At 55.1% G+C, this 23,961-nt stretch overlaps 1 protein-coding gene across 4 annotated transcripts in view; it reads left to right on the top strand.

The window, feature by feature from the left end:
• Nucleotides 1-22,626: 22,626 nt before the first annotated feature.
• cntn5 (contactin 5) overlaps nt 22,627-23,961 on the top strand; it is a 73,566-nt gene continuing 72,231 nt past the window's right edge. For 2 of the 4 annotated variants that reach the window (XM_053869289.1, XM_053869271.1), the window contains exon 1: nt 22,627-22,975. The gene's annotated coding sequence lies outside the window, so the exon portion shown is untranslated. The remainder of the gene's footprint in view (nt 22,976-23,961) is intronic. The other 2 variants (XM_053869264.1, XM_053869247.1) reach the window with 1 other exon arrangement.

Genomic DNA, 23,961 nt, shown 5'->3' with positions numbered 1-23,961 from the left:
CTAAACTGTCCTTCGCAGGTGGCAGAGGGACCTGATGTTTTTGCTTTTGCCGGGACCCTGAACCAGTCCTCTGAACAGAACCCCAGGACGTGAGACTCTCCATCAGCCTTGGCTTCATACAAGGGTTGGAGGATCTTGGAGATCCATCCGACGACCAACGACCTTGGACCCTTGAACTGAAGTCCCCCATGCTTCCTAGCATACAGCGCCCAGAAGAGATGCCCAGGATTCTCCCACCTGGCACCTGGATTAGTAGAGCAGGGTCTGTAGGAACCTTCTCCATGAGGTCCCCAACACTGGTGCTGTCCTGGATACCAATATCGGAGACCAAAGCAGAAAGGCCGCTGGACCAAGACCAGTGAGGAGGGTGAGCCCAATCCCAAGACTGAGACCCAACGGGGTCCAGAACAGACAGTGAAACTGGTCGTCTCTTTCTTTTGAGGTAAGAAGGAACTGTGTTTCCGAGATAGACTTCTGCTTCTGGATGGTCTCTTTCCTGGTCCTGGTCCTGGTTAGGTGGTCTTGATACAACGTGACCTCGCCTTTGACGACTGCACAGTTGGCGATGACTCAAGGTTAGCGTAGCGCCGAGGCTGTGGCAGTGGGAAGCTTCTCAGACATTCCTTTCCCGCGTGGTACTGGAGCCCAACTGACCTGGGTCCGAGTCCGAACTGAGGCCAGTCTACGACCAGCTGCTTGAAAATGCAGACCTGGTCTCGGTCTGGACTTCAGGCGGCCCAAAACAACTCATGCAGTGTCGCGGCGTGAGTCCAGAGGAGGAAGCCAGAGCCTGTGGAGTCAGCGTCCTCGCGCTGCCAACCATCCGCCTTCCTCCCGTCTCCCTCACTGGATGTGAGGCTGTGATTGGAACCAAAGGAGGAATGCAGTTTCTCACGCAGCAGTTTGTCTGAAAACTCTGCTGTAATTGAGAGGAGCGTTCCTGCTGCGCCGCTCTCCAATTACCGCCCACGGTGTTCAGCTCCCAAATTGCGGGAGGAAGAGGAATTGTTCTTCACTCCTGAGGGCGTGTCTGTAGGACTCCTCACTGCCACCTGACTCTGTAAGACTCTTCACTGCCACCTGACTCTGCGGGACTCCTCACTGCCACCTGACTCTGTGGGACTCCTCACTGCCACCTGACTCTGCGGGACTCTTCACTGCCACCTGACTCTGTAAGACTCTTCACTGCCACCTGACTCTGTAAGACTCTTCACTGCCACCTGACTCTGCGGGACTCTTCACTGCCACCTGACTCTGTAAGACTCTTCACTGCCACCTGACTCTGTAAGACTCTTCACTGCCACCTGACTCTGTAAGACTCTTCACTGCCACCTGACTCTGTAAGACTCTTCACTGCCACCTGCCTCTGCTGGACTCTTCACTGCCACCTGACTCTGTAGGACTCTTCACTGCCACCTGACTCTGTAAGACTCTTCACTGCCACCTGACTCTGCGGGACTCTTCACTGCCACCTGACTCTCTGAGACTCTTCACTGCCACCTGACTGTGCGGGACTCTTCACTGCCACCTGACTCTGTAAGACTCTTCACTGCCACCTGACTCTGTAAGACTCTTCACTGCCACCTGACTCTGTAAGACTCTTCACTGCCACCTGACTCTGCGGGACTCTTCACTGCCACCTGACTCTGTAAGACTCTTCACTGCCACCTGACTCTGTAAGACTCTTCACTGCCACCTGACTCTGTGGGACTCTTCATTGCCACCTGACTCTGCAGGACTCTTCGCTGCCACCTTCCTCTGCGGGACTCCACCGGTCCATGAAAACCCACCTGGGCCGAACTGAGATGTGCTCGACTCTCTTGCTGCTCAGTGACCCAGGAAGATCGTGCTTCTGGATTCTACTCCCCACACATCCGCTGCGGCCGTCCAACATCACTCACTCAGCAACGTGCAGCGGCTCCTTTTCCGTCGTCCGTACGCTCGGCAGGGGGTTTATTGGGGTCCCAACCCAAGTCTTCCGCTCATTAAATTGATTCATGGATCCAATAAGAGCGGCCGGTGTGGCGCCGCCTTCTGTGGCATCCATCACTCCCACCAGAAGCTCTTCCTCTCTCTGGAGCCCTGCAGATGCTGCTGACACGGCGCCACCTGGAGGACACACTCCAGATCTGTCGCACGAACTTCCTGCTCGGAGGCTCTGGAGTGAACGGGCCTGAAGTGGAAAGCTCCAGAGGCCTGAACTGCTCGAAGAGAGTCCATCATCTGGCTCAACACTCAGTGTGGGGCGAGGAGCCCCGCGTGGTACGTGAGCTCACCTTCAGCTGTGTTGCTGAGGGATCTGGGCCCGGTTTGGGTCTCCATGTCGAGCTGCCAGTCAGAGATTTGAAAACCTCTTGCTGTAGGACTCAGGTGGGACGGGGTCTTGCTAGCTCTTCAACCAAGCGCGTCCTCTGCGAGCGCTCCGGCCCATGTTTTATTCACCGGGACGCCGCAGGACTTGTGGATCAGAGTGTGTTTTGGCATCAATATTCATGCGCCGCCACGCGCGCCCATTAGAGATGTTACGGCTGGAGGAATCCTCTGATAGAAAATCTTTGATGTCGGAGACGTTAGCGCATCTGTGCTTAATGGAAACCTGGTGGTGGATGACTCGGGACGCGTCTGGATCTCCAGGTGGAGGCGCCTGGATTTGCCGGAAGCCTCGGCCTGTCCGGGGGCCGCTGAGTGGCTCTGACGCCGCGGCCGCCGCCCGCTCCACGTCCAGACTTGTTGTTCTGTTTGATCTGAAGATTCCTTCCTCTTGTTGTTTACTTCTTTGGTTGATACCACGAGACTCTTTTATTATCGCTGCTGTTGTTTCTGCCGTTTTCTCTTCCTGGGAGAATTTTTTGTTTTGACTTCAAGATTCTTTTGTTGTTATTTTAAGGAATGTAGTTCTCAGCCTTTTGTGTCTTTTTTATTTTTCATTTATTTATTCATTGAGCAGACTTATTTTCATTGTTTTGAATTAGTCTATCAATTCAACAACCACAACACCACTACTGCGAATAATAATAATGACACTCCTACTACTAGTAATAGTAATCAGACGTCCTCAGGTGCGTGGAGAGAGCCGGCGCCGCCCGCGGCCTGTCTAATGGCTGCCCATCTCCACCATCAATAACGGTGATGCTCGGCCAGACGTTGATGGTCCAGTTAGCGGGATGATGCATGAGGCGAGCGCAGAGCACCGAGCGGCGGCCATCTTGGTTCAGTCTCACCATGCTACTGGCGGCTGAACTGCGAGGAGACAGAAGAGAGCAGGCGGGTCTGAGGTCGACTGAGCGGAAAACAAGCACTCCACTTGGAACGGACCGCCCTCCAGTTCTGAAGATGTTTGGTGACCCCAGACTTTCACTCTGGCTGCATCTGCTGACCCCGCCCTCACACGCAGCATCCACATGGCTGGGTCGCAGCATGAGGAGGACCTCAGCTCCTGCCGCTGAGGGGGTGGAGCCGGACCGTGAAGGTCAGCCAAGGAGACGACGAGCCAACATCTCCAGCGGTGACATCACCGCAGGGGCAGGTGAGACAAGTGCGGCGGAGGACGGAGCTGCAGGGTCTGCCACCGTCCAGCAGCTCCAGAGGTCAAAGTTGCACACGTCATGCTTGACCTGGAGTCAGTCCCGCTGTGGACAGTCAAAGCAGAGGAGCACCGTCACGGAGGCTCAGACTCGCATCTGTCTAACCCTGAAAGCTTCTCTGACTCGAAATGGAGTCTTTTCTCTGGAAGCAGCATCAGAAGAGTCATGACCAGAGGAGCGCTCAGCTCAGTCAGTGACTCGCGGATCAGAACGATTCTGTGCCGGGCTCCTCCGCTCCTTGGTCCTCAGGAGTCAGAGCCGTTGAATTCTTTACACAGTGAATCAGACAGGAAGTGTGACAGTGACTCAGGCTCGGACACAGACCAGAACCAGCCTGATCGGTGCTTTAACCCATGAGTCACATGACTCATCTACTGGCCCTAATTTGAGGCTTCAAACTTCGAAGTAACTGGGTGGTTCTGAGTCCTGGTTAAGGGGGAAAGGGCCATGGTCCCCTCAAGGCTAGAGTGTGTGTTTTCCTTTCAGCAAGTCACTGTCGGCTTGGAGGGCCGTCCACCACGGTCACCTGTGCTCTGCAGCACGAGCCCATCCTCCTCTTCCTCCTGCCTCCCTCCCTCACATCAGCGTCGTCGTCTTCTTCTGCGGTCGGAACCTGCCGCGGAACCGTGGCTCCAGAATCCTCCTCAGCCCAGGCTTTGAAGCGGAGCGGTGGAACTTAGTGTCCCGCTGATGCGGGTGTAGATTCCTGTCCGCCTCCTGCTGCGATCTGTGGCCAGCAGCTCCTCCCTCCGATGATCCGATGTTGACGTGCTCTCCGTCAGGTGAGTCCTCACAGCGTTTCCCAACCTCCTGTAAAGCTCTGCTGTCTCTCTCCAACACTGGCCGCTGGTGTCTGCAGCTCAGCAGCTCAGGATTCATCACCTCACCTTCAAAGCTTTGCATCATCATCCTCCTCCTCCTCTTTTATTCCTATTGTGCTTTGGATATTCCAAAACACTTTCCCAGTTGGTGGGATCCCCACTGACTCCCCCACCCGCATCTCTCCTGTTTGGACTGACTGACAAGTGTGTGCTGGAGTCTGACGGGAGGCGCTGGGCCGCACCTATCAGCTGCTGCCACGCTGGTGTCGCCGGGCTAATCCTGTCACGCCGTGACTCCGGGGGGATTAAAGGTGGATCCTCCACAGACCAACAGAGGACTCTCCCTCCCACTGACTGCAGCGCTGTGACTCCATGGATTGTTGATCACACTCTTTTGTGTCTGCTTCCTGCAGCTGCAGAGTGACAGGTCCGACGGGCTCCAGTCCAACCAAATGGGGGCGCCTCGCCACGACTGCGCCCGACTCCCACTCCGCAGGACGGGAGTCGGGATGGTGGAGTTCACTTGGGAGCCCTTCCCCAGGTCCGGTTCGCCTCTCCTCCACGTGTCCCAGAGCGTCTTAACCAGGGGTCACCAACCTCGTAGCAAGCGTGAGCTGCTCCAAGGGCCCTGTGTGACCCGAAGCTGCCATCGCTTCAGTATATGCTTCTGAAATCACCATAAATATCTATCACCACCTCTTCTTCACCTTCTCCACCATCACCTCCTCCGTCACCTTCTCCATCACCTTCTCCATCATCACCTTCTCCACCATCACCTCCTCCGTCACCTTCTCCATCATCACCTCCATCACCTCTCCATCACCTTCTCCATCACCACCTCTCCATCACCTTCTCCGTCACCTTCTCCATCATCACCTCTCCGTCACCTTCTCCATCATCACCTCTCCGTCACCTTCTCCATCATCACCTCCATCACCTTCTCCATCATCACCTCCATCACCTTCTCCATCATCACCTCCATCACCTTCTCCATCATCACCTCCATCACCTTCTCCATCATCACCTCTCCATCACCTTCTCCATCATCACCTCTCCGTCACCTTCTCCATCATCACCTCTTTATCACCTTCTCCATCACCTTCTCCATCATCACCTCTCCCTCACCTTCTCCATCATCACCTCTTTATCACCTTCTCCATCATCACCTCTTTATCACCTGCTCCATCATCACCTCTTTATCACCTGCTCCATCATCACCTCTTTATCACCTTCTCCATCATCACCTCTCCATCACCTTCTCCATCATCACCTCTCCATCATCACCTCTTTATCACCTTCTCCATCATCACCTCTCCATCACCTTCTCCATCATCACCTCCGTCACCTTCTCCATCATCACCTCTCCATCACCTTCTCCATCATCACCTCCATCACCTTCTCCATCATCACCTCTCCATCACCTTCTCCATCATCACCTCCGTCACCTTCTCCATCATCACCTTCTCCATCATCACCTCTCCATCACCTTCTCCATCATCACCTCTCCACCATCACCTCCTCCGTCACCTCCTTCATCATCTTCTCCATCACCTGCTCCATCATCACCAAAAAAGAAAAAAGATACGAAGGAGGTTATGACATGCAAATTTGAATGTTTATTGTTCTTATTGTTAATGGCCCATGGGCTTCCTGGTGCCGGTGAGGCCTGGTCTCTCCATTCATCATCACTCATTCATGAGCCAGCGTGGAGCAGCACTGTAAATGCTGTCACCTTTGAACCTGGTGTAGCTCTGCCTCTTTTCTTTTTTTGCAGAGTGAGGGGAGTCAGGAACGTGTTCAGGATGGAACAGGCTTCTCCTCCCACCCAATTCCCCACACGACCCCTGGACCCCGAGGGAGTCGGACAGGAGTGGCTCGGGCGTGTTGGACTCTCTCTGAACAGCGGCGCGTGGTGCCTCATGCTTGCAGTGAGCTGATGGAAGTGATGCTTTTCCTCCTGAGAGCTCCTCATGTCCTTCTCGCTCTCTGAACCCTGCTGTGGGAACAATGAGCCTCGTGGCATCCGAGCGACCCGGTCACACTCCACGGGTGGGACGGAATCAAAGGCGCTCGCTCCCCTCAGATCATGGAGAGCAGCAGGAGACAAGCGTGTGGCGCTGCTCTCAAGTTAGAGGCCATCGATCTGGCTGTCGAGGGAGGAAATGGAGCTGCAGCAGCGAGTGTGGCATCAAGGGATCGATGGGGAGCCGCTGGAGACGCAAGGTAACCAGACGAGCAGCACTTTCAGAGGAAAGAGACGCAGATGGCCTTGACAGGGAAACACTGTGGAAGAGTGGGTGGACGGAAGAGGTGATTCCTCAGAGGAACCAAACAATGGCACCGAGATGAGCTCCATCAGGAGTCATGTAAAATAGCCAGTGTTATGAGGGGACGCCTGCTGCTTACATTCAGGGCTCCTCAGAAGGAGAACCTCCTCTGTCTTCTCCTACCCCATCACCTCCTCCGTCACCTTCTCCTTCTCTATTATCTCCATCTCCTGCTTCACCTCCTCCGTCACATCATCCATCACCTCCTCCGTCATCACCTGCTCCATCACCACCTCTGTCACCTCCTCAGTCACCTTCTCCTTCATCACCTGCTCCATCACCGCCTTCTTCACCCCCTTTGTCAACTCCTCCGTCATCACCATCTCCATCTCTATTATCTCCATCTCCTGCTTCACCTGCTCCATCATCACCTGCTCCATCACCACCTCCTTCATCTCCTGCTTCACCTCCTCCATCATCACCTTCTCCATCTATTATCTCCATCTCCTGCTTCACCTCCTCCGTCATCACCTTCTCCATCTCTATTATCTCCATCTCCTGCTTCACCTCCTCCATCATCACCTTCTCCATCTATTATCTCCATCTCCTGCTTCACCTGCTCCATCATCACCTGCTCCATCACCACCTCCTTCATCTCCTGCTTCACCTCCTCCATCATCACCTTCTCCATCTCTATTATCTCCATCTCCTGCTTCACCTCCTCCATCATCACCTTCTCCATCTATTATCTCCATCTCCTGCTTCACCTCCTCCATCATCACCTTCTCCATCTCTATTATCTCCATCTCCTGCTTCACCTGCTCCATCATCACCTGCTCCATCACCACCTCCTTCACCTCCTCCGTCACCTCCCCCGTCATCACCTTCTCCATCACAACCTCCTCTATTATCTCCATCTCTTGCTTCACCTCCTCCGTCACCTCCTCCGTCACTTCACCCGTCACCTCCCCCGTCATCACCTTCTCCATCTCTATTATCTTCATCTCCTGCTTCACCTCCCCCGTCATCACCTTCTCCATCTCTATTATCTCCATCTCCTGCTTCACCTCCTCCGTCACCTCCCCCGTCATCACCTTCTCCATCACAACCTCCTCTATTATCTCCATCTCTTGCTCACCTCCTCTGTCACCTTCTCCGTCTCCTCCTCCATAAGCGTGGGGTTCTCTGCCACAGCTGCACCAGACTGGAACTGCCTGCAGTGGATGTTTTCTTCCAGCAGAGGAGGTGTTCACCCCAGAACGTGAACGTCTCCAGCCCATGGAGGCAGTGGAGCCCTCTGACCCGGGCCCCTCCTGCTTGAACCCTTCCTTCTCCTTCAGACAGGAGACTGAGATCAGTCAGGAGCAGGTCCAGCTTCTCACCAGCAGGACGCTGTGTCAGCGGGGCCCGGTGGAGACAGTGGTCCAGACGGGCCCATCACTCACCAGCGCTGGCTCTTCAGCTGGTTTGTCGCTTCATTAGCTCAGCTTGACTCCCTCCCGGGGTCAAACCGCTCCAGGGTCGTCGGCTCCCTCCGCAGCAGCACAGTCTCATTCCTCCTCGCTGCCTTCAAGGCCTCCGCAAAGTCGACCTCCATTTATTTGCCAGAGATGAAGCCATGGTGCCTCTGTGGCGCCGCGGCTCATTCGCACGCGCGGACCCCTGGTGAGCGTGCCTTCACACCAGTGACGTCATCTCTGGACGCCACGCTGCCACTGGAGCCTTTCCTCTGCTGCGTTTCACCGCGCAGTCAAACCTCCTGCGGCAGACGGCGACTTGTCTTTCTTCCAGACCGTCAGCAGGGCGGCGAACTGGGATGCGCCACACAGTCATCCATTCATTCTCACATTCATATCCTTTTGACTCTCAGATCTGTAGGAGTCAGAGCCCAGTCTCTTCTTCTTTTTGAAAGTTCCTTACTTGCTGACTCGTCAGGTTACCAAGGCTTTATCAAGTCAATTTCATGACTTGCTGGCTTGGCAGGGTCACGTCTGTTACCCAGCTGCTGACTTGAAGGTGAAAGTCCTCAATGGACAAGTCACTGATATGAAACTGATGTCTGGTTTGGAATTCCGAGTTCACCAAGTCATCTATCCAGACTCTCTGGTTTCCTTTCTTTCAGGGTGAGTCGACTGCCAAATCGATTTTTCACGTTAACCGAGTCACGAGTCAGCACTTCACCAAGTCCAATTTTAAGTCAGTCCTACCACAGATTTCTCCAGTCCAACAAGTCTTCCACAAATAAATCCACATTACCAAGTCATTTCAATTTGAGTTTGCTGAGATGAGCCAACTGACTCGTGTTGGGCTGAAAATCCGAGTCAGTTGAACGATTCCTGTCAAGCTCCCGAGTCTCCTCGGGTGTGTGCGACCTGTGTTGCGAGTCTGCAGTCAGAGTGGTAACATCTGGATTTGTGTTCTCGGGTGAGTGAATCAAAACGCTGAACCTTCTCCCGTTGAAGCGGATGCTCTCTGCATGCGAGTCAGAGACCTGTGTCTTTCAAGGACAAGCTCCGCTTGGACGAACACCGCTGATTCTCTCCGGGGGCCCATCTTGCGGGGGCCCATCTTGCGGGGGATTCTGAGACTCGACAGGGCTCTGATGGTCTCACACCTGTGCGAGGTGAGGGACGCGGCGAGTCAGAGCCAGGATCACAGCCCTGACCATCCAGCTCTCACTGCTTAACCACGTCAATTACGGCAGCAGCCGGCCGACAGATAGCCTGCGACCCAGCTCAGGCCCGGGGCCGCGGCTCGTTCCAGACCTGCGCTCCAGATTAGATCAGCACCTCTTCACTTCCACACAAAGAGCGAGCGAGTCATCCGCTGCTTTTGTGTCCCACCACTCGCCGAGCCTTTTGTGCCGCTTTGGTCCATCCATGTTCCCACGTGTGCCGTGAGCTGCCGTGTCAGAGCTGCATGTCACTGACCCTCTGATCCCATTCACCGAGTGGGTTTCAGGCTGTTGAACAAGTCCGCCTCAGAGTCAGAGCCACCAGTTGCAGAGGGATTACAACTGACACTAGAAGCTAACAACGTTAGCATGTGACGCTGCTGCCAGTACTGTTATCTGGGCCCCTTCTTAGGCACGAACTGGGCCAGAACATGGAGGTGCACCCGCACACCCACCTCTCTCGCCGTCCTTGTGAGGACCTCTCCTGCCCATTGCCCTTTCCCCAGCCTCAGACTGAGACCTAGTTAGAATCACCCTCAGATTGAGACTTGTGGGGTCCAGCCAAAGGAGGTGTTTTGCCCAAAGTCAGACCTCACTCGGATAGATCTGCTTAAGCGCACACACACACGGCCTGTATCCAAATGTGTGCAGCTGGCTCACACGTTTGGGGGTCATTGCTGTTGCCATGGCAACACTTGGAAACCTGTGAAAATGCCTCTTGTCTGCCGGGCTGAGCTGAGCCTGGTCCTGTCGCCACACTGACTGAAGCGGAGATACGCTGGTGCCCCAGCGACGGAGGCCGTTTGAGGGATCCACAGCCATGGAGCCGTCCTGCTGCTCTGAGCTGCTCGGACGGTGGTCAGTCACATGACCGGCGCTGGACAGATGCGGGTCTGATGGGCAGCTGTGAGAGAGGTGACACCTGCGAGCGCTCCAGAACCCAGTCAGTGGACGCAACCGTAAAAGGCTCGACGTCAGACGGGTGCAGCTGCTTTTATTTACTGGAATCCATTTGAGGCGAGGAGTATTTATATCGCCGCCGCCGCTGCTGCTGGGTTGCTCAGAGTCGGACCTTAAATCACGGAGATGCTTCAGCCGGGACAAGGTTTTCATCATGGACCAGTCTGAGCCCAGAAAAATGTGCTGACGCGGCATTACCGCCGAGAAGTGCTGCTCCAGGTCTCAGGACACCCGAGTCCTTGGTCACATCTGCCCCCTGTCCAGGTCAAACCCATGTCCAGCGGTCTAGAGCGAGAGCATGGAGGCTGGACAGAAGAGGAGGAGGAGGAAAGGAAGCAGATGAAGAAGGGCCGCAGCCTCAGGAGAGTGGAGGCCACTGCCGTGAGTCTCAGGAGTCAGAGTCAGAAGACCGTTACGGGGGAGGGAGTGATGCAGTGCTCCGGCGGGTGATGAAGACGCTGGTGAGTCAGGCCGCCTTCGCGGCAGAGAGGAAGCGACATGGCAGCGGCTCAGTGACATGAGGCAGAGCAAACATTTCATCTTCTCATATTTGATCTTCTCTGATGACAGCTATTGCTTATCTGGACTCTTATTGAAGACGCGTGGCAGAGCTGTGATTTGCAACTCAGAACTTCCTGCATCCTCCTGGTTTCAGGCCTGGACTCGGTCCGTCCTCCTCCCATCACCTGGACAGCAACCACAGGTGTCCCACAGGGCTCCGTCCCAGGCCCCTCTCTTCATCATCTGCACTCTTCTCCCTTCCTTCACTCACCTCTCCTCTTCCACTCCTCCCCCTCTCCTCTCTCACCTCTCCTCCTCCTCTCTTCTAAACTCATTCGTCTCCTTCTCCACTCCTCCTCCTCTCCTCTCTCACCTCTCCTCCTCCTCTCCTCTCCACTCCTCCTCACTCCTCCTCCTCTCCTCTTCCTCTCCTCTCTCACCTCTCCTCCTCTTCTCCTCTTCCTCTCCTCTCCTCTTCCTCTCCTCTCTCACCTCTCCTCCTCCTCTCCTCCGCCTCTCTTCTCTCACCTCTTCTCTCACCTCTCCTCCTCCTCTCCTCTCCTCCTCCTCTCCTCTCCTCTCTCACCTCTCCTCTGCCTCTTCTCTTCCTCTCCTCTCCTCTCCTCTCTCACCTCTCCTCCTCTTCTCCTCTTCCTCTCCTCTCTCACCTCTCCTCTGCCTCTTCTCTTCCTCTCCTCTCCTCTCCTCTCTCACCTCTCCTCCTCTTCTCCTCCTCCTCTCCTCTCCTCTTCCTCTCCTCTCTCACCTCTCCTCCTCCTCTTCTCTCCTCTTCTCTTCTTCTCCTCCTCTCCTCCTCTCCTCTCCTCCTCCTCTCCTCTTCCTCTCCTCTGCCTCTCCTCCTCCTCCTCCTCCTCTCTCTCACCTCTCCTCCTCCTCTCCTCTCTCACCTCTCCTCTTCCTCTCCTCTGCCTCTCCTCCTCCTCTTCTCTCCTCTCTCACCTCTCCTCCTCCTCTCCTCTCCTCCTCCTCTCCTCTCCTCTGCCTCTCCTCCTCCTCTCCTCTCCTCTCCTCTTCCTCTCCTCTCTCACCTCTCCTCCTCCTCTTCTCTCCTCTTCTCTTCTTCTCCTCCTCTCCTCCTCTCCTCTCCTCCTCCTCTCCTCTTCCTCTCCTCTGCCTCTCCTCCTCCTCCTCCTCTCTCTCACCTCTCCTCCTCCTCTCCTCTCTCACCTCTCCTCCTCCTCTCCTCTGCCTCTCCTCCTCCTCTCCTCTCCTCTCCTCTCTCACCTCTCCTCCTCCTCTCCTCTCCTCTCTCACCTCTCCTCCTCCTCTCCTCTCCTCTCCTCTCCTCTCTCACCTCTCCTCCTCCTCTCCTCTCCTCCTCCTCTCCTCTCCTCTCTCACCTCTCCTCTTCCTCTCCTCTGCCTCTCCTCCTCCTCCTCCTCTCTCTCACCTCTCCTCCTCCTCTCCTCTCTCACCTCTCCTCCTCCTCTCCTCCGCCTCTCTTCTCTCACCTCTTCTCTCACCTCTCCTCTCCTCTCCTCTCTCACCTCTCCTCCTCCTCTCCTCTCCTCTTCTCTCTCACCTCTCCTCTTCCTCTCCTCCTCCTCTCCTCTCTCACCTCTCCTCCTCCTCCTCTCCTCTCTCACCTCTCCTCCTCCTCTCCTCTCCTCTCTCACCTCTCCTCTTCCTCTCCTCCTCCTCTCCTCTCTCACCTCTCCTCCTCTCCTCTCCTCCTCTCCTTTCCTCTCCTCTTCCTCTCCTCCTCCTCTCCTCTCTCACCTCTCCTCCTCTCCTCTCCTCCTCTCCTCTCCTCTCTCACCTCTCCTCTTCCTCTCCTCTCCTCCTCCTCCTCTCCTCTCTCACCTCTCCTCTTCCTCTCCTCTCTCACCTCTCCTCCTCCTCTCCTCTCCTCTCCTCTTCCTCCTCTTCCTCTCCTCTCTCACCTCTCCTCCTCCTCTCCTCTCCTCCTCCTCTCCTCTCCTCTCCTCTCTCACCTCTCCTCCTCCTCTCCTCTCTCACCTCTCCTCTTCCTCTCCTCTCCTCCTCCTCCTCTCCTCTCTCACCTCTCCTCCTCCTCTCCTCTCTCACCTCTCCTCCTCCTCTCCTCTCCTCCTCCTCTCTCACCTCTCCTCCTCCTCTCCTCTCGGTGACCTGATCTTCAGAGGACCCTCCTCCAGGTGCTTGAGTTGTGACTTCCCCGACACGCCGCCGTCCTCATGCCTCCTCAGTGACCAGACTGTCTGAGTGCACGGTGGTGAGAGGAAGGAGGAAGCCGTCTCCAGCTTCCCCATAGCTGCTGCGCTGCTCTGGTTTCCAGCGCATCAATCCTCGTCACGTCCTGATGACTTCTTCATTAACTTCTCTAAAACACCCATCATGATGATGAGACCGTGAGGAGCATGTTTGCAGATGCACTCGGCTGCGGCGGCGGCGAGTTACAGCCCCGATTCATCAACGTTAGCCACGCTGGAGCCCGTCCCAGAAGCCAGCGGAGGGGAGGGAACCGGAGCTCTTAGCAGCCGATGTTAGGATCAGAGCCTCTGAACTGGACCTCACTGGCTCATCTGCAGCAGCTGGCTGCCTGAGTCCAACCAGAGACGCGGCGAAGAGGACAGGTGGGACTCGGACTGACTTGTACATGTCTGACTCAAACCTTTCGGAGTGGCTGGCTCACATCCCAGTGAGTGCCTCAAGTGACTTGAGTGACTCAACTCCCAGGCAGAGCGTTAACTGGACTCGTGGCACTTTGAATCCCACATATCCGAGTGAGACCTGGGGAGAGGTCGTCCTGTGGCTGACCCCTCGTCCGACCCGGTGCCTGTCATGTTGGAGCCGTGAACACGCTCTCGCCAGCGGAGAGATTCATGGAACTGGGAATCCAACAAATCCAGATGAGTCCCACACTTTTATCTGATGGAGCAACTCTGTGCCAGTGGGGAAGTTCCTATTTCCTGTTTGAGCTGCGAGTCCCACACGTCCCGGTGACTCTGTGACTCAGAAACTGGTTTCACAAAAATGATTCCTTCAGTTTGGCACACTGGACTCACCTTTTCAAGGCTGGGTCAGAACAGAGTCCAGGAGAGTTCAGCGAGTGGGACTCACTTGGAGACGCCTGGACTCGGAAGGTTTCGGGAGCAAACCTCCTTCTTCAGGAAGCGGTTCTGACGACAGTGACTGACGCAAAGGGCTGAACAGGTGGTGGGGGGGGGTTCCCGTCGGGACACGGCTCCCGGCGCCACCTGATGGCCACTTTCACGCCCGGCAAGCTTTCAGAGTCCCGCCGGCGTGCTCCTCACACAAGACTGGGCCGCAGGCTGAGGACGTCTCCTGTTGAGAGAGTGATTTTCCCACACGGCGGCTCCTGCTGCGCTGTGGAACGCCGCTCCTGGCCCGGAGAGTCCGGCCCTTTATCGCAGCGATATCTGCGACAATCCGACACAGAATCAATCATGGCACAGTTAGCGAGGTAATAGGTTAGCAAACATGCTTCCTGGCGGCGCTCCTTGTCATTCCAGGCGGCGCTGCCCCCAGGAGGCCGCCGAGCCAGATGGAATTGAGGTGTTGTCACCGCCGACTGAACAGCTAATGAATGACTCCGGGACAAACGGGCGGGGGGAGGGGTGTGGGCAGAGGGCTGACGCCGCCTCACCCGCGCTGAAGACACCGCCGTCCTTCTCACGGCTCCTCAGTGGAGCTTGTGTCGACACAGAGAGAAGAATCACAGAGCTTTTGCCAGGGTTTCGAATCCGCTGTGAAAATGACTGCAGCTTCCAGAGCAGTGTGTTTCAGTCAAAGTCCTGCAGAACATCCCTTTTCATTTGTGGGGAATGATGGCGACTGAGACTCGGCTGTTTTGGCTATTTGCAGGAACAAATCACAGAAAATGTATTTGTTTGAAGGTGTTTCCAGAGAGGGTTGGGCAACATGGCAGAAACACGCCAGGATTTATTGATTTATCGGAGATAACTTTCCATTTTATTTTATTGTTTTTGTGTCATTTATTTATTTCAATTTGTTATTTTTGGGAATTTCCAGATGAATATTTGACATTCTTTGCTTCATAACAACCATGAGTCTTTCTCTTTTCACATGTTGCAGCGTGTTTATTTGGTTCCGCATTGAGTTTAAGTTTTGAAGGGACCGGTCACGTTAGCCACTAGCTCTGTTACTCCTGTTAGCTCCGTTCGCTCCGTGGTGCCGTAGGTCCGACCAGGATGACTCCATGGTTCTGTGGTGAAGGTGTGTGGTCAAGTTGGAGGCGCATCAGGTTTGAAAACCACAGGAAGCTGTGTGGCTTCTTCTACGGAGGGGTCAGCGCCGCAGCATAGATCTATAGTGTATAGAGCCAATCTGTGTGATCTGCTCACGTTGGTCGATCCTCAACAGGTTCTGATGGTTCATGATCGCCCGCCTCCATCTCCGGACACATGAGGTGACACACTCTCACCGTGCTCCAGCGGCTGAAAAATGCAGTGATTCTGAACCACAGGGCCGGATGCTCTAATGCAGGGGTGTCGAACTGACCCGCTAAAGGGCCGCAGTGGCTGCAGGTTTTTGTTCCAGCCCTGAAAGCACAAACGTGTGAACCAATCAGGCGTCAGCTGAGACCAACAGCACCAGACCGACCATCCACTGATGCCAGTCTTCAGACACCTGACTGGTGAGTAGGTCTCCTCTTGGTTGCCAGCCAGCACTCTGCGGCCCTGTGAGGACCGGCTCGACGCCTGTGCTCTAATACATGAGCCACATGTGGTGGCAGTAGTGTGTCATCATATTGACTTGTTTTATGATATTGTGAATTTCCTCAACAGTTTGCATCAGGTGTGTTTTTCCTTCTTTGTTCCTTGAGTAAATTTCACCTGCTTCTGCTGCTGGTTGGACTGTTCCACGACAGATGGACATCTTGGCGCTGATCACATGGTTTCATGTCATTTCACTGGGTTTTGCTTTGTTGACCAGAGTATGGTTATTGAACACGAATGAGATCACGAGTCACTTCTGTTGAATGTGTCCCCCCCGGGTCCACCTGTTCGACGCACTGAGGCCGGCGGCCCCGCTCAGCAGAGGGCGTCGCCTGAGGTCTGTGCCGACTCCGTCCTGGCCTCCCGCAGCACTCATGGCCCTCGTCATTTCCGGAGACAGCTGAGCGACCTGAGTGTGTCGTTTCAGCGCGGTTTGAAGAGTCTGATGGGCCCGATAATGGCAGAGCATCTCGCTGGCGCAGCAGGTGGTGGCGAGGCCGCTGGATGTCTCCAGAGTGGAAAGAGAAGTGGCCTTTAATGCGGAGAACTGCGGCGCCTCGCTGGTTCCGATCCAGCCCTGGGGGTGAAGCGTGAGTTCCTGTGGGGAGGGACGACCCTGATGGGCAACAGGAGGCCACGATGTCGCGACCTATTCCACGTGTTGGACGCGCTACACCAGGGCTCACCAACATGGGGCTCAAAACACTACGAATAAGAAAAAGTTTCATGTAACAACCATCTTATTATTATGTGCGATTCCTTCCTCGTGACTCGTGGCTGCGGCATCATTGAGCGCCTGGACCCAGTGACACACTGTGTTGACACTGGCATCATCAACACTGGATGGTTCCTCTCAAATACTCGTCTCATGGAGTTTTCACCATCATGAGGGCCCCGCGACACCGATGCGCCCGCACACGCGCCCAGCTCACAGAGCGATCCCGCTTGAAGACAGTCGCGTGATGTCCACCAGCATCCTCCGTCACGTGGTCTTCACTGAGATGTTCACAGGTGTTGACATGATCTACAGATGTGGAATAACACAATATGAATGCAGAGACTTCAGTGATGTTGTTGCAGACGCCAGGTCATCAAGTCAGTGTCAGCTCAGTCTGTCGAGTCGGTTACTGTCCAGCAGGTGGCAGTGTTCACTCTCAACACAGTGTGTGACTTGGTGCCCTCGTGTCCCTCTGACCTGGACCTGACATTGACTCCCTCAGAGGAAACGGAGGTTCTCATCCAGTCCAAGTCCTGAGTCCCACGCCGCGTCCTCATGTGAGTGTGTTTCTCTCTTCTTCCATCCCGACCCCCTGTTTTCATCCCTCACAGTGACTTTAATTCCCTCCATGTTTGCGTGAAAACTGAGGCGAGCAGATGCTGCTGCGACCACTTTTACAAGCAAGTGATAATTTAGCACCTCAACATCGTGGGCATCTGCTGAGCAATAACTATGAACAGCTCCAATTTGCTCAGCGCGTTCATGAAAACTGGCCATCTGCACTTGGATACCTTTATCAGGCCCAGATTTCTGCGTGGTGGGAGTCAGATGCCCAACATCGCCCGGCCGTCCCTCTGGAGCTGAGGGCCGCGCAGCGCCACCCAGCTGCAGAGTCGGGAATGAAGACGCTGGGTCGGTGGATGGAGGCCGGAACAAACAGCCATGTTCAGCCTCTTTTCAGGGGCGCGGCTAATACTCTGTATCCACCAGGGGGCGCCTGATGAAGTCATCAGGTCGGAATGATCTACTCGGACTTGGTGGAAAGAGAGTTCGCTCCATGCTACGCGGCTCATGTGCCGACGTCTCCATCAAAGAGGCTGTGACTCGTGAGTCCCCGGACATCAGGACAGCGGCCTCCAGTGTGTCACCCTGCCTGCTCCCTCACCTCCACATCTAGATCACCTTCACCTTCACCTGGCCAGCAGCTGCTCCCCTCCCCTTCTTTTCATGAGCAGGACTCCCCGTTCTCCAGGGTCCCTGACTCCCTCCTCTTGGAATGAAGGCTCCATGTTATTGGCTGCCTGACTCTTAGGATCCATGGGGTCATGGACCCCCCATCACCTCCTGATGTCAGCTGTGCAGGCTAGTTAGACTAGACTAGAGTAGACTAGAGTAGACTAGACTAGACTGGACAGGCCCTGGTCTGGAGTCTGGTCTAGAGCATGAGGCACGGCTGAAGCTTAGAAAGGCTTCTGTCTCAGGAGGTTTCTCCAGGGCTGCCAACTCTCACACAGTTGACCTGAGACTCACCAGAGGGAGGCTTCCCTCGAGCCACGCCAGGCTCGCACCTTTGCCCCAGGCCACTAGATGTCAGCAGCTCTGAAGTGTGGATTTGGGAACTAAACTTCCTCTGTGCCAGCCAGTTCTCTTCCCGAACCCCTTCAGTTCTCCCTGCCACTGGGACGCCAAACTTTTGACCTCCAGGTGTCACCCCGCTGAGGTGTTCCAGGGAGCCCAGGTGTTTCTGCCGACACTGCTGCCCCCGCGACCCGACCCAGGAACACGAGAGCATCTGTCCCGTCTCAGTAGCCCTGGACCCTGAAGACCCTGTCAGGTGAACATCTGCCCGGCGTCTGGTGGCAGGTGGCGCCATCGATCGATGAGCCGTCAGGAGGCTGTCAATACTGGAGCTTCGGCACCTGTGTTTGACTGTCGTGTCGGCAGCCAGAAGCTTCTCCTCCCCAACATCCAGCTTCCCTTTGACGACGGCCATCAATAATGGATGGACTGTTGCTTCTGGTGTCATCCATCTTGCCGGCAGAAATGAAAGAGGCAGGGCGCCTCACGCCGGCCTTATTTACACAGAGAAAGAGAAGGTGGGCGGAGAAAACCCTGCGCTTCTGTCTCAGCGTCCCAGAGATGCGCAGCGCCGCAGTGACTTTTGGGTGACCGCACTTCACTTTCCCGGAGATCAGGTGACGTTTTGGATGTTGTACTCAGTCGTTCTGATATCACAGCACACACACACTCCTCTCTCTCTCCTTGTGAGGACCTCTCCTGGCCATCACCCTTTCCACAGGCCAAATCCGGCCTGAAAACTCAGAGTCCACGGCCCAGACTCAAGCATGTGTACGCTGAAGTGGCGTTCCCCGCAGTGACGAGCACGCAGGCCTGAAAGAAACGGGACACTTGCACTGGAACGAGCCAAGCTTGCTGCTGCCGTTGGAAGGGAACCGAGTGGAATCCAGAGAATGAATGTGAGTCTCAGCTCTGAGGACAGAGAGGCGGAGCGAGAGGTGCTCCATGTGGAAATGGACTCAGGTGTCCGGAGAGGGGCCTGGACTGAGCTTGAGGTGGCGACTCCCAGTTCGTATGTAGAAGCCCAGTTCAGGCTGCTTGACGGTGTGAACTTTATGGTGCTTCCGGACGACACTTTGCACCGTTGCTACTGGCACCTGGAATGTCCTGACTGAGCTCTTTGGTCTTTGCCATGGCAAGTCTTGCGTTGACTTGAAAATGACTGAGATGTCAACTTTAATAGTCAGAAAACTGGGTACAGAACAAAGCGCGAACTCAGACGACAGTTTGTCCTCTCTGCATATCCTGTGACTATCCTGTGGTCTTAGTATCACTGGGCCGTGAATCGTTTTGGACACGGTGGCTTTGTTGCTGAAGCATAATTGAAGACCTTGCCCAGTGTCACCTCACATGACATGACTGGCCATGGTTCCAGACTTGTCCACATGTATTATTTATGTCAAATCTAAGGTGAAATACTGATGCGTAACTGAAAAAAGTCAAGGAATACTTTGTTTTTGACAGAGGTATGAATTATTTTGGGGTTAAGTGTGTGTATATATATATATATATAATTGAAGGGACCAGTTTCCTCTCCAGACAGCAGGGAACCTCTGTCAGTGCAGGAGCTCCTGCTCCACTGATCCCACTGATGCAGCTGACACCTGGCAGCCAGGATGAGAACAAATATTGACACAAATATCACGGCATATCCAGCGGCCGGAGCCGGAGGTGGTGCGCAGGCCCTGAGCTCTGACTCAGCCCTTCATCACCGCAGGTTTACAGGAGCGAGGCAGCGCCGACTTCATCCGGGAGCCAATCGGCTGCAGGCATTGATTATGTGAGCGAAGGGAAGAGCACTCAGCGGTGTCCTGTTTAATTCATGATGGAGGATGGAGACAGGCTGTTAGCGCCATCGTGTCAGTCAAACAGGCGCAGCGGAGGGTGGCGACACCAGCTGTGGAAGTCAGACGTGAGAGCCAAGGCAGCCGACGACACCACCCTCCAAATCTGCCTGGGATGAGTGGCTCCCCTCCGAGTCCCTCCCTGATGACTGAGCTTCTCTGTGGATCACTCCGCAGCAGGAGGAGCCCAGGGTCAGTGGGTCAGCCTCTGTCTTCTGACTCAGCTCTGGTGACTGAAGATGACCCTCAGTCCAGTCCGGGGCCACGAAGAGGGACCTGGGCCTGGCTCCGGTGTTGGCAGGGGTCTGGGGAGAGCCGAGTCTGGGGCCCCTGCACGCCACCTTGGGACGGGCTGAGGGGTGAACGTCTGAACTAGCGGTGAGAATCGCTTACTGTTTCACCATTGGATTCCCAGTTTTGGGGCCACAGTTGGATTTAAAATGGCTTCAAAATGATTTTAGTGATCATGTGATCCGTTGCAGACATCACAGTTTGACTTTCATCAGGTTTCTAACATGTATTTCTGCTGCAGATGGAATTGTTGCAAATGACGCTGTCATGTATATTGGAATTTCATGGAGTCAGTAAGGTAGGACAAATGTGGTGAATTCATTCAGTAAAAGCTTCAAAACAGCGAGTTGCCAAACGGTTCTGAATGGTTACAAATGAGAATCGGGGTGTTCATGTGAGTGGATCGTGTCGACACGTCCTGGAGTCTGAAGCGAAGGCTTCCGTGCTGAGCCGAGGTCATCAGGACCAGGACTCCGCCCCCCGCCTCGCCGCCCCCCGCCCTGCCCCTGATGATCACAGAGACAGGGGCTCACTCAGGAAAGGGAGGTTTGTGCCTGGACTATAAAGTGAATTGACAGGGCCGACGCGCTGATGGAGCCACGTGCTGCTTGCGTCCACATTCCTCTCCATCTGCCGCCGCCCCCCCACTCGTTTATCCCTGCGACGCGGCGAACAGAAGGAGCAGCCCTTCGGGAAGGCCGCTCTCTAAGCAGAGCAAACACAGTGATTCCACACTGGATCCCAGCCTGAATTCCAGACGCTCTTCAGACAAGTGACCTATTGACTCAAGTGACCCCCCATCACTTCTCAGCCCATTTGGGAGCATGTGATTGATCTCCAGCCAATCGTAGGCATCAATAAACACTTGACCTCTGGAGCGCTGCTGAGATGCACGCTCAAATTTCAATCACGCTCCGCGGCGCCCCCTCATGCTCCTAGGATCGATCGCTATCCGTGTAACTCGGAGGGAGGCAGTGGCAGAACAGGCAGTGAGGGAAACGACACGTGCAGTTGAGGTGCGGTGAAGACAACGTGGCCCCATCTCCAACCCGACCCAGGTCTGCCCCGGGCCTCCTCCCAGGTGAAGCAGGGCTGCCAGCTCCAACACCATCGGCCTGAGACGTCCAGACCAGAGGTCAGACGGCGAGAATCCAGTCCGAGTCATGCCTCGTCCCTTGATCATTTCTGAAGTTCTTTGCCCAACACGCTCCTCTTCTGAAGGTCCCCACCTCAGCTGTCCTCTCCTGCTTCTCTCTCAGAGAAACTCTTGTTCTGTGGGTCGCTCCAAAGCTGGTGACCACAGGTCTTCTGGCTCAGCTCTTCCTTCAGCTCAGCTCCTTCAGTAGCAGATCAACATGGTCCCAAACTTGTGTTTCCTCTGGAGCTGCTCCATGATCCACAGAGACTCATCCGTTCACTCACTCACCAGGAACCGTGAGATTCGACCTTGCCACTTGCAGAAAACCCTGTGAAAGTCCTGTCACCAGTGTCCAGGCCCACGTCGCCCCCTGCAGGATTTCAGCCCTTTTCCTTTGATAGTTGCAGCCAGACAGTCTTATTATTTTCAATTTGCTGAAGGTCACGGTCATTCATGGTTCTGGAAGAACATGACGGGACATAAGGACGTTTACAAATGAGCTTGTCAAAAACGAGTGTCAGTTTGTAGCCTTACAAAAGCTCCATATTTGATCCAAGGATGCTGTATTTGCCTCATACATGAATCGCTGTCCGTGTTAGGTTGAGAAGTACGGTTAAACAAGTCCATCTTTTTCATGGTGCTGCTCTGTGGGTAGTTTCCGGGCTGTTTTGTTCATGAGGGCGGAGCCTGACGGAGGTTTGGATGTGGGCGGAGTCTGAGAGGTAAAGGTGTGTGTGTGACGTGTTCCACAGGGTGGTGAGGGATGTAGAGGCCCAGAAGCAGCCAGATTCAGAGTCCTTCTCGTCCAATAACAATTCAGAATGTCTGTATCAAAGAACTGGATCCATGCTGACCAAGTCGACCTTGGTGGGACCACTGAAGCCCCTGGATGAGGTTGAGGTGTGGCCTTCCATGACGGCTCTGTTTCCTAAAGGCAACCATCTTTCCCACAGGACCAAAGAAAACGTCCCCTGCGGCGTGTTGTTGTGCCACCATCTGGCTGTCAACGCATTCGTCCTCAGACAGAGAACGAAACCTTTTTCCTTCGTCTTCCGTGGCTTCTGGTCTCTAAAGTTCTGGGAGGAAAACCATGCTGTCCAAGTTTGACAGGAGAACTTGACCTGTCACAGTTCTCAGCGCTGGATGGATGAACGTCTTGTCTTCTCTTGTCATATGTTGTTGTTTGGATTTATCGATCTGTGCGTGTTGAAGCGGCACAGCGCTTGTGTACAACACCGTGTGGCGTGCGTGCGTGCGTGCGTGTTATCCTTGTTGTCTTAACTGTAAAACAGTGGGAAAGGTCTTGGCTCCACAGTGCAGCGGCTGTGTTCGATGGAAAACACATTTCAGCGTTTCATTGGGACGTAAACTCGATTGTGGCCTGGTCCATGAGGCTCATTTTTCAGGGGGAAGCGATGGTCCTTCCGTCATGAAAGCGATGACAGAGCCCTCATCAGAAGGTCAATCCGCTTCACCTGCGCCACTTTCTGCGTCAGATCATTGGACGGTGACGTTCGACACGCTGTGTCGTGAGCGGGTTCGCCGCGAGACGAGCGACAACCCGAACTGCTTCAAGTGTCGCTCCGGTTGGTGTCGGCTCTGCCTCAGACGCGAGACGCCACACCTCCTCCGGTCCGGAGCGCGAGCGCAGACGCGGCGCTGCAGTGGAGCTGAGCGGCCGCGGCGGAGGAGCAGCAGCTGACCGCACGGAACCTCCGCCGCTCTGGACCAGTGGACGGAACCGCGAGGCCGGAGCATGCTTCCGCTTGTTTGGCCACCCGAGGAGGCGCCCGCTCCTCGCTCCGTGGCGCGGACTTGAGCGGATTTTCTTCCCGGAGACACCGGCGATTCTCTGGGATCCGAGACAGGAAACCCGAGTGGAGCGCGCCTGCTTCGGTGAGTGCCTGCGGCTGGACCCCGCTTCTCTGGGGATTTCACTCCTCAATTAGAACCCTCTCGGAACCGGCCAAGTTGCTCCTCCATCCGCGGCGTTGACACCGGCAACTTTTGCTTCACACTTGGCGCCAAAGAGAGCCGGGTCTCGTGTCGCTGGTTCCGACGTGAGGCGGGAAACAGGCGCAGCGCTCGAGCCGGGATCGCGCTCTCTGTGACGCTCGCGTGGCAGAAGTCGGTTGCTGCTCCAGATATTCTGTCGCGCCACGCCGTCCCGGTCGGTTCGGGCGCCGCTTGTTGCCGTTTGACGGGAACACTGGGGTCCAATGGGCCGTGTTTGGTGCTCTCGCAGTTCAGGTCCGGGACGGTCGGTTGGTGACCGAGGTTCCCCGCAGCGTCTTGTTGCTGTTCTCCCGGACAGCCGCTGGAGTTGGTTCCGCCTCCGGTGTTCCGCCTCTGAGCACCGGGCGTCGGTCCCGTTTCCTCTCTTCCCTTTTGGAGCAGGTGTTTCTACCTTTTCACGCGCACGCAGCCAAACATCAAAGCAAAAACGAAACCTATTTAAAGTGTAATGGTGTAAGTGTCATATCGTTTTTCAGTTAATGAATACAACTGAATGTGAGCTGAAGACCGACAGTTTTACAATGTTTTTTTATTTTATTTTTTATTTTCATAACGGTGAAGTGGTAAGTGAGTGGAACATAAGCGAGTGAAATGTGACTCTCCCGTGCGCCCGCTCCACAGCAGCATCCTGCACCTCCTGTGACGGGACCTGCCCAGACCTTGGACTACCAACTGCTCAGGAGAGGTCTGGACCGGTCCAGCTTGTCTGTCACGGTCAGCCAACTCTGTTAAGGTGACTGGAACCTCAACACTTGCCATCATGCTCGATCCGAATCGTGGCTCCATCTCCACAGCGAGCGGCTGGGCATGTAGGATGGCAGGGGAAGGCAGCGCCTGCCCCACTCCTGATTGGCTAGAATGCCTTC

Source organism: Synchiropus splendidus, chromosome 1, assembly GCF_027744825.2.
Source record: "Synchiropus splendidus isolate RoL2022-P1 chromosome 1, RoL_Sspl_1.0, whole genome shotgun sequence".
NCBI classification, from domain to species: Eukaryota; Metazoa; Chordata; class Actinopteri; order Syngnathiformes; family Callionymidae; genus Synchiropus; species Synchiropus splendidus.
The sequence above is the reverse complement of the archived record's forward strand: the minus strand, read 5'-3'. Positions and strand labels throughout refer to the sequence as shown.